Source organism: Asparagus officinalis, chromosome 4 (assembly GCF_001876935.1).
Source record: "Asparagus officinalis chromosome 4, Aspof.V1, whole genome shotgun sequence".
Classification (NCBI taxonomy): Eukaryota; Viridiplantae; Streptophyta; class Magnoliopsida; order Asparagales; family Asparagaceae; genus Asparagus; species Asparagus officinalis.
The window spans coordinates 53,244,548-53,254,911 of NC_033797.1; positions in this window are offsets into that span (position 1 = coordinate 53,244,548).

Here is a 10,364-nt window from a genome sequence, read left to right on the forward strand (position 1 = left end):
GCCAAAACACTCCAAAATGGAGTTTTGGCGTTCCATTGGAGCGCCAAAACACTCCAAAATGGAGTTTTGGCGCTCCATTGGAGATGCTCTTAGAACGTGTATTATGGGTTTCTTTTCCTTTGTTTTTCAATTGGTATACTTGGCAACCCACATAAAATTATATTAGGATCAACTATGATCGACTTCTATTCTACACTATGTCTGTGGATCATGCGGAGATGTTGGTTGTCCTCGAAGGCATTCACTTTGTTCGGCGTATGAACTGGAGGATTTCAGTGGTGGAGATTGACTCTCTAAGGGTTGTCCCTTGGTGGACTCTCCTTTTCCTTTTGCTTCCATGGCTCCTATTGCGGATGAAGTTCGCGTTATTTTGTCTGCTATTGGCTACTGTAATTATTTAAGGCGCACTGGTGGTGGTGTTGCTCATGCCCTAGCTAAGTCGGTTGACTGTTTGTCCTCTTGTTTTTGATTTGTTTCTGTCCCTCTGCTTTTGAGACAGAGTGTTGTTGAGGACTTCGTTGGTTAAGTTGTCATACATGCCTTTTCAAAAAAGTATAAAATAATTATCACTACTCAATATTTTTTAATATAATAATATATTTCTCTTTCAATATTTCTTGTAGATTTGAAGTTCTTGGTAGATTCGAAATTATCCTTTTTGTCGATTTGAAGAGTCAATTATGAGGTTTTGCTTTTGCGCTGCATCAAGATCCAACACCAAAATACTTTGAATTTGCAGGATTAATTGTGTTCAATTAAGCCAACAAAAGAATGGATGAATATAAGAAGATGAGATTATAGTTGAATATAATTCAATTTGAATCCATCATGTGAAAGTCTATGACGGGCTTGTTGTGCGTACATAAGCTTCAAACAAAAAAACCTGAATTTCATAATGCCGGTAAAATTGAACCTTGGTCATCAGCGTATATGAGAATTTGTTATCCTGTATCTAAGGTGGAATTTGAACTTTAACCAGTCTCCATAATAGATGTAATTTATTGACTTTGAGTAAGTTATACATGTCTTTCTAGTTGTCGTCTCAGTACTGTTTTCATTATTTCTATTTGTATTAGCTTTTTTTTCCTAAGTCTGGGTAATGCATTTGGCACCTCTGTTTGCCTGATTGAGTACGCATTTCATTTGATGGCATGCACGATGCGCGTTTATTAATTATCAAATCAACATGTGAGTCTTTAATTTTCATCCTTTAATTTGAAAAACTATCAAATAATAATAATGGTGCTTCTATAGAAACCCCAAAAAATAGGACAGATAGAGGGACATGTGAGGTGTCCCCCCTTTACTGTATAATGAGCTGGCCATGACCAGCTCATTATGCAATCAGAGGGGCACACCTCACTTATCCCTTTTATCTGTCCCATTTTCGCATCCGTAATGTATTTTTCTAATAATAATAGAACATCAGTGATCGCGTATGAATTAGAATTCCGTGGTTGATGTTAATATGCTTAAGCTTCTCCTAAACAAATCTTACTAGATAAAAGTCACCGCCCGCTTTTATTTGATCTCGTATGTCAACGCTTTTTTTTAATAATATATATGAATATATCACATGTCAATATACTTAGGTATCAAAGCTGCACATATAGACTTATTTGTACCCCTTTCATGAGTCGATAACCCCTCTAATAATCTGACTAACTCAATATTTCACCTTATTATAGTACTATATATGCTTGTCAATATTAGTCACAAGAAGTTCTTATCACTTAATATTTCTTATCTTGCTTTATGTTTCTCATAAGTCAATATTGTTGTGCGCTATGTGGAAGCCAAACAACCAAATTAACGTGCTTCGAGAAACTAAATACCAAACGTCGAGATAAAGGCCAAATCAACCAAATCAATGCCACAAACATAAACAAACCAATTTTAACGTGGTTCAGCAAGTTTTCTACATCCACGGGGTAAGAAGGGGATGCGGTTTTCACTAATAGAGAAGAAGAGTATAAATTAAGATTACAAATTAGTCGAAGGAACAAACTAATCTCACCAACAAAACTCTTAATCTCTCCAAATAAACCCTAATCAAATAGCTCAGAAAATACTTCTTTCCTGTGCTCTAAATATCCCTCATTCAAGCCTTCCAAACCCTCAAAATCGTGTTCCTATTTTTACCAAAACAGAATCCAAATAGGAACTCTAACTGTGCAGAAAATCCGCTATAAGTCGACTTAACAGGGTGTATAGGTTGACTTGGCAGAGAGAAAAACAGCAACTCGAGAACAGATCATAATTCGACTTACCATCGACTTACCACAAGTCGACTTAACAGGCTTCACAAGTCGACTTGACAGAGCCAAAACTAACAATTCCAAAACAGAACGTAAGTCGACTTACCATAAGTCGACTTATGTCTATGCATGAGTCGACTTATGACACAGAATCTGCACAATCTGGATCAAATCTCTGATTTCTCCACAAATCTCTACCTCGGTGAAGTTTTCCCAAAACTGAGCCGAAACCAACTAAATCAAATGTCTCACTTGTTGCGTCCAGTATGAAGTAAAACGATTCACGACAATGGACTCAATCCATAATAAGTCGAGACCCAAATGAGAATGCGAACACTCTCCAAACATCGATATCTACTCACCGAATCGGCTCACCAAATCGGTTGCATCATAAAGACTGCCTAAGTATCCTCTTGCCCAAGGAATCAAGCCTTCACGTGGTTCACCCAAACGGTCTCCAAATGCCCTCAAACAAATAGAGAAGTCTGCAACTCTTCACCAATATCACCAACGGATCTTCAACTGATAGCGCTCCTAATGGACCCAAACTAAAACGTATCAAACACCTCCATCTGAGGTGAACCAATGGCCGTATCCAAATCATGTCCACCAGCTACAACCGAATCCAAAATCAATCCATCATCTGCATCCAAATCCAAATGATCTTTAAACTGTGTCACCTCAGCTAGAAACCCAAACGATGTAGTCATCTAGAGTATGTGGAGTAATCTCCACCCAATGTGAAGTAGTATCACCCTCCACCCGCTACGATATCCAAATGACCTGATCAACACTCTTCACCTGTCGAGAGTCAAAAATGACATACCTACTCAGAACAAAATCAGAAGCTCTCAACCGATAATCAAACGAGCTTCTGAATCCCAAATGCCCAATCGGATCAAATCTCACATCCACGATGTGACCAAATACTGGGTAACCAAACATCCGACGCCAACCAAAATCTTAAGCAGCTCCACCAAATCTAATAACTCCAAATGCAGCAGTTAGCAACTTATGACTAAGATGACCCAAATATGTTGAAGCTCCAAAACCAAAACCAATGTTCAACAACCAATACCGATCCCCCTCCAGTAAGGAACGATCCATCAAAAACGTCATCTCATCTCATCGCCCTAATGTCTCCACATCAATAAAGTGCCTCAAACTGCCATCCGAACCCCTACTAAAGCTAGAATGATGGGGTTACCTTTCTGCTAATACACTTCTTCCAATTGTTGTTAACTTCTAGAACTTTACACCAACGGGAACTGATCGTGACCCAATAATTGTCTAGAACAATCACCAACTGCGAAAACCAAATACCGATTACCTCCCAATGATGCCTCCTTGGAAGGCCCCCAAACGCCTGAATGAACACCTCCTAAACGACCCCTCGATCGATGGATAGAAGTACCAAACTCCACCACGGTCTTGCTCATACCAACGTGCTCAAATGACTTGAAACTGCAGGTCAAAGCACTCCTCAACAAACAATGCACGACATAACCAATCAAATAACCCAACCTCAACAAATGCCACAGTCTAGCCAAATCCAAAGAAGTCGTCAGCTCTCTATCAAACACCATGCTCCCAATCAAATAATACATATTATTCCTCCTGACGTCCTTCATTACAATCATGGACCCAAATGTGATCTTCAAACATGCATCTACTAAGGTCACCCTATAGCCTGCTGTTTCCAAAGCTCCAAGTGAAATGATGTTCTTCTTTAACTAAGGAATAAACCTCACTCTAACCAACTCCCGAATCACTCTGTCACTCATCCTAATACGAACAGTACTAATACCACTAGTAGGGCATTCATGATCATTACCCATGAGCACGAAATTCCCTCTTTCTAACTCCTGAAAGTTAGCGAACCAATCCCTCCTAGGACAAATGTGGTATGTAGCACGCGAATCCAACATCCGCTATATAGAGTTGGCAACACAAACTAACGGCAGTGCAGATAACGAATAGCCCGAAGAATCCGAATCTGAATTATTGCCACTAGCCTTGACAACATTCACCTCTGAAGCTTGAATAGCTTTCTCTTTATTCTTCCCGGCTCGATCAACTGGCTTTGGGCATTCGGCTTTTCAATGTCCATCTTCTTTACAAAAAGCACACTGATTCCTACGAATTCCAAGATGTGCCCCTCTAGACTACGACCTTCTATCACGGTTTGAACTCTTTGCTCTTACGACCAATGCTCCCGCTACTGGCTCAACTGAAGTCTCCTTATCCTTCTTTCGAAGTTGATAATTCACAAGTACAGTGGTGACCTCACTATACAAAAGAGATGCCTTCCCATTAATAAGAGTAAGAATGAAGGTCTCATATTTCTCGTCGGGCAAGGAACTCAACAATAATAACGCTTTGTTCTCATCTTCAATCATCACATCTACATTCGCCAAATCCGTAAGAAGCTTCATGTAGTGGTTTATGTGATCACCAATGTAGGTTCCCTTCTTCAATTGGAAACAATAAAACCTCCTCTTCAAATGCAAACGGTTCTCTACACTCTTGGTCAAATACTTACCCTCTAGAATCTCCCAAATCTTCTTAGCCGAAGTCTCATTGATCACATCATATTTTAAATCTTGTATCAAACAAGATCTAATCACACCACACGCCGTTCGATTCATCTTTTTCTAAACCTTCTCATCAATGTCATCTGGTTTCCCGTCCAACTCCAACGTATCTTTTAAATTTTACGTATTGAGCGCATCCAAGACTTCACATCTCCAAAGTCCAAAATTATTTGTGCCATTAAATTTCTTCACATCAATCTTCATCAAGTGGATATTCAAACTTTGAACGGTCTTCATGCCGGAAGTATCCTCCACAACTCCTTCTTTCTCTGTCATCTTTCTTAAAGCACCAAAACAAATACGGAACAAATAAAAAATAGATCCAAACTAAAAAGATAGAGTCTTTACCAAAAATATCCCACCTTTATCACCAAACGAAGCCCTAGCCAAACTTCCAAAATAATCTACTCCTCCAAATAGCCCAAGTGTTGCCCAAGCTCTGATACCAATTATTGTGCGCTGTGCGGAAGCCAAACAACCAAACGTGCTTCGAGAAACCAAATACCAAACATCGAGATAAAGGCCAAATCAACCAAATCAATATCATAAACACAAACAAACCAATTTTAACGTGGTTTGACAAGTTGCCTACATCCACGGAGCAAGAAGGGGATGGGGTTTTCACTAATAGAGAAGAAGAGTACAAATTGAGATTACAAATCACTCGAATGAACAAACTAATCTGACCAACAAAGCTCTTTATCTCTCTAAATAAATCCTAATCAAATAGCTCAGAAAATATCTCTTTCATGTACTCCAAATATCCCTAATTCAAGCCTTCCAAACCCTCAAAATCGTGTTTTTATTTATACCAAAATAGAAACCCAAACAGAATCCAAATAGGAACTCTAACTGTGCAAAAAACCCGCTATAAGTCGATTTAACAGGGTGTATAAGTCGACTTGACAGAGAGAAAAATAGCAACTGGAGAACGGATTGTAAGTCGACTTACCATCAACTTACCACAAGTCGACTTAACAGGTTTCACAAGTCGACTTGACAGAGCCAAAACCAATAATTCCAGAGTAGAACGTAAGTCGACTTACCATCGACTTATCATAAGTCCACTTATGTCTGTGCTTGAGTCGACTTATGACACAGAATCTGCACAATCTGGACCAAATCTCTGATTTCTCCACAAATATAATGTAGGTTATTTATACAGGGTAAATATATATCAAAACCTTACTATGAACATGTGAATGCGTGGCTCGTGGGGGCTACACCCACGAGCGTGTCTCATGGTCACGAGATGCGCTTTACTCGTGGGGTCCACACCCACGAGCAAACGCAAAACGTGTTCACGAGACACGTTTTTTTGAGAGCCTATAAATACATTTTTTAGGGTTTCGTTTTGCTTTGGAGAAAGTGTAAGAAGAGGGCTTTTTTTGGCTGTGATTGTTTTTTCGGCAGAGCAAAAGTAAGCTGAGATAAAAGTTGGCCGAGAGATTTGAGAAGGTTTTCTTTTGTGCATCCCTTTTGAGAGAGATTTTTGTGTGAGGAATTTGAGAGCTTGTTTGAGGGTTTAAGTTATGTGATTGTAAATCCTAGTTGTATTCTCTCCCTCTAATAGTAGATCTCCCCCCTCCTTGTCCTGTGGACGTAGGCTATTTGCCGAACCACGTAAAATTCATTGTCTTACTGTGATTTGTAATAGCTTGTAGGTTCCCTTGATAAGTTAGTTCTAGAACTGATGAGAGGAAGAGCTGATATCCCACTTTATTGAGATATTTTACTTTCGGTTCTTGTTTCCTTTGTGAAACTGAAATTTCGTTGTGATCTAATCTCTTGTTGTGCACCTTGCGTACCAAAAGTGCTGCCGAAATTTTCGCTGAGCACAACAAGTGGTATCAGAGCTTCAGGTTTGACTTGAGGCTTGTTCGAAGGATTCGATGAAGGATTCCTATTTGAAGAGTTAGATCAACAACATGGGAGAAGCAAGCATATCAGGTTCGTCTCTTACGAAGGCGATACAGAGTCTGAGCATCAATAACACGAAGATTGATGTTCCGAAGTTCGACGGTAAGATTAATTTTAGATTATAGAGGTGTCAGGTGATGGACGCCTTGGATGCACAGAATTTGGAAGAGACTCTTGAGTTACAAGAAAACCCGAAGACATAGAGAATAAGGTTTGGAAGAAGATGAATAGTAGGGTTTGTGGAGTTATTCGATCATGTTTGACGCCAGATCTTATTTATGATGTAATGAACGAGACGTTGGTGAAGATAATGTGGGAAATACTGAATGAGAAGTATCTTACGAAGAGCATTGAGAATCGACTTTACTTGAAGAAGAGGTTTTACTAATTCAAGATGAAGAGGGGAGATTCCATCAGGGAGCATGTCAATAATTTTACGAAGCTACTTTGAGATATGGCCAATATGGACATCATGGTTGAGGATGAAGACAAGGCGATGTTACTTTTGTGTTTGTTACTAGAGGATGATTATGGTATGGTACGTTCATTCTTACTATGATCAATAGAAGAACTATTGTTAGTTATAAAAAGGTGATCTCAGCGTTGGTAAATTATGAGTTGAGAAAGAGTAATGGTGAACCCTCCGAGAAGGCATCGGGAGATGCATTAGCAGTTCGGGCTGTGATCCAAAACGCTGCCAGTTCAACCACTCAAAATCAAAGAATAGAGATGGCCATAAGAGTATTGGTAGGAATCAATGTCGCTTTTGTAAAGAAGAGGGACATTGGAAGATCGACTGCCTAAAGTTGAAGGATAAAGCCGGGAAGAATGAAGGGAAAGTTGTACAAGCTTCATATGTAAATATTGCAAAAGCTATTAATGAACATTCAGAGTTAGATTCTTCAGGCTATTCATTCTTTGCACTACTGTCAGCTTGCTATGCCGACTCCACGGAGTGGATGTTGGATTCAGGAGCCACATATCATATATGCCCTAGAAGGGATTGGTTCTCTAGCTTTGAGGAGCTAGAAAGAAGGGATGTCGTGCTTATGGGAAATAACCACGTATACCCTATTGGTGGTATTGGTTTAGTCCAGATTATGATGCATGACAGAGCGGTGAGGGAATTAAAAGAAGTGAGATTCGTGCCGCAGTTAACGAATAATATCATTTCTCTTAGTACTTTGGAGGCAGTTGGTTATCGGGTGACCTTAGAGGATGCTACAACGAAGGTCACGAAGGGTTCTATGGTGGTGATGTGAGGAGTCAGGAAAAACTTCCTATACTACTTGAAGGGCAAGATAGTTACATGGGGTCTGGCAGCTTCTATCACTACAGAGGAGGACATTACCATATTATGGCACATGAGACTAGGACACACAGGAGATAAGTCCCTGTAGTCATTAGCGAAACATGGGCTACTGAAAGGTGCTAAGACCTATAAGATAGAGCTGTGTGAGCATTGTATACTTGGGAAGAAGACTAGAGTGAAGTTTGGCACCACTATTCACAATACCCATGATACATTGGATTACATTCACACAGATGTTTGGGGTCCGTTCAAGAACACATTACTTGGTGGGGCCAACTATGTTGTCACTTTTATTAATAACTATTCCATGAGGAATTGGGTATACCCTATGAAGCATAAACATGAGGTCCTGGATATTTTTATGGAATGAAAAAAAAGTGTAGTTGTAGACAGGTAGAAAGATGAAGATTCTACGTTCAGATAACGGTAGAGAGTATAAGAGTGATCCGTTTTTATAGTTTTGTCGGGATCACGGCATTAGGCGACACTTCACAGTTCTAGAGACACCACAATAGAACGGGATGGCTGAGAGATTGAACCGTATCTTGTTAGAAAAGGTGCGATGTATACTGATACAGAGTGGATTGCATAGATCCTTTTGGGCCGAGGTGTTGGTTTATGCGGGCTATCTTATAAATAGGTTGTCGTGCACTGCGATACAGGGAAAGACTCCGTTGGAGCGTTGGTCTGGTTCGGTAGCTAGTGACTATGAATCCTTTCGGATATTTGGGTGTCCTGCTTATTACCATGTCAGTGATAGTAAATTAAATCCGAGGGCGAGGAAAGCAGTCTTTACGGGATTTAGAGATGGAGTTAAATGATTCAAGTTATGGGATCCACAGGATAAGAAGATAGTTATTAGCAGGGATGCCATATTTGACTAGGCGTACATGATGAAGCCTCAAGTTCCTCAGCAGGTGGAGGAAGACCAGATTTAGGAGAAATCACAACAGGTGGAGGATGATGTGACTCCACTCACTCCAGAGAGCATTGTATCCATCAAGGCTCCTATAGATGTGACACTGGGAGGAGATGGGATGACAGCTGGGCAGATAGAGGATACAGTGGATTGTGAGACTCAAGAGCATGGTCATGTTCAGAAGTCTATTGTAGCAAATAGACCTAGAAGGGTAATTCATCGGCCAGCTAGGTATAATGATGTCATGGTCGCATATGCATTATCAGTGAAGGTCATTGATGATATGGTTCCATCCACATTCAGAGAGGCAGAGTCTAGCCTCGATTTGATCGGATGGAGGGAAGATATGGAGGAGGAGATGCGATCTCTTCAGAAGAACGACACTTGGGAACTTGCAAAGGTACTTAAGGGTAAGAAAACTATTAGTTGCAAGTGGATATATGCGAAGAAGGAGGGATCTTCTATTAGGGACATTCTGTTCAAAGCTAGATTGGTTGCCAAAGGATACGCACACCTTGAGGGCATTGATTACAACAAAGTATTTTCACCCGTTATAAAGCATTCGTCGAGTCGGATTTTATTGGTGTTGGTGGCAAAACTAGATTTAGATTTGGTCCAAATGGATGTTAAGACAACCTTTCTACATGAAGATTTAGATGAGGAGATCTAAATAACATAACCTATAGGGTTCAAAGCTGCAGGAAAGGAAGAATTGGTATGCAAGCTGAAGAAGTCTCTTTACGGATTGAAACAATCGCCGTGACAATGGTACAAGAGATTCGACGGCTTTATGATTGGCTGAAGATACACAAGGAGCCCATATTAGCTATGTGTTTACATGCACAAGCTATAGGATGGTGAGTACATCTATTTGTTATTATATGTTGATGATATGCTTATTGCCTCCAGGAATTCTTCAGCTATTCGAAAGTTAAAAAAGGAACTGTCATCTGAGTTTAAGATGAAGGATCTTGGAGAGGCGAAGAAGATATTGGGTATGGAGATCGAGAGAGATAGGGTGAAGGGGAGATTGAAGCTTACACAAAGGAGTTATCTACAGAAGATGTTGAAGAAATTCAGTTTTGATGGAAATGCACAGGCAGTAAGTACTCCATTGGCTCCTCACTTCAAGCTTTCAGCTAGTATGTCACCTGTTTCAGTTGAGAACAGAGATTATATATCGAATGTCCCATATGTCAGTGCAGTAGGTAGATTGATGTATGCGATGGTATGTATGAGGCCAGACTTGTCACAGGCTGTGAGCATGGTATCGAGGTACATGCACGACCCCGGGAAGGGTCATTGGGAGGCCGTGAAGTGGATTTTATGGTATATCAAAGGTACCATGGATGTTGGTTTAA